This window comes from Fulmarus glacialis, unplaced genomic scaffold, assembly GCF_000690835.1.
Source record: "Fulmarus glacialis isolate BGI_N327 unplaced genomic scaffold, ASM69083v1 scaffold2279, whole genome shotgun sequence".
NCBI lineage: Eukaryota > Metazoa > Chordata > Aves > Procellariiformes > Procellariidae > Fulmarus > Fulmarus glacialis.
The window spans coordinates 38157-39075 of NW_009233658.1; positions in this window are offsets into that span (position 1 = coordinate 38157).

Consider the following 919-nt stretch of genomic DNA (forward strand, 5'->3'; position numbering starts at 1 on the left):
TCATTCAAATCTAATAACTTTTAATCTGAAGGTTAAGTAGTGAGATATAAACTAAGAGATGATAATATCAATTTTATGTTCACTGAAGGGCACAATATACCTCTTTCTAGTAGAGGGAAAATTGTGCGTAAAATGTCTTTTGCTTTTCAATGGAAAAGCTGTGGCTCCAAGAGCTTAGGAATGAAGCAGCGCTGGAAAAATTAAATAAGTTTTAACATAGGCTGGCTACCTTGCCTGGATTTTAGAATCAATGATTTTTTTCCTTAATAATTCAATTTTTAGATCTCTTGTCAATGAACCATGCTGAGAACATTCACACAGCATTCTCTATCCTCACTATTACTAATGTCTTTGTTATAACTACTTATTGACATCAACAAGCCTTAAATTTTCTCTAACTGTTGAAGGGTAAGGGGAAACTACCACTTTGTTGCACTTGCTGAGATTATTCTTTTTCTTTGCCTTGGCTTTGTTTTATTTTGCATCTGAGGCCTTTGATAAATAACTGTATAGCTCTGAGTCCTCAAAGCACCTTGACATTGGCACCCAGAGCTCTGCAGTTGTGTGTGCGGATACAAGCATGTACATGCAGAAGCTGGGTCATTAGACATGTAATCACCTGGATTATGTGCACATCCAAATCCAGAAGTCCTCTTTAGGCTATGGATGTCTATTTCTGTATTTATTTATTTTGTTTTTTTTACAATAGCTGCTTTTACTTCTCCTGGTAAATTAAGATCATGCAGTGATCGCTTAGGTTTATGTGGGCTCTTTGAAGAGATGTAACTTCTGAAATATGTTTGCTGGTTTGTTTTTTAGCCTTGCATCTCATGTGAAAATTCAGCAGTGGTATGTTTGTTCCCAGCTGTTTTTGTAGGTGTGCACTCTCCCCTTATATTTGCTTATGCTTACTCATAAG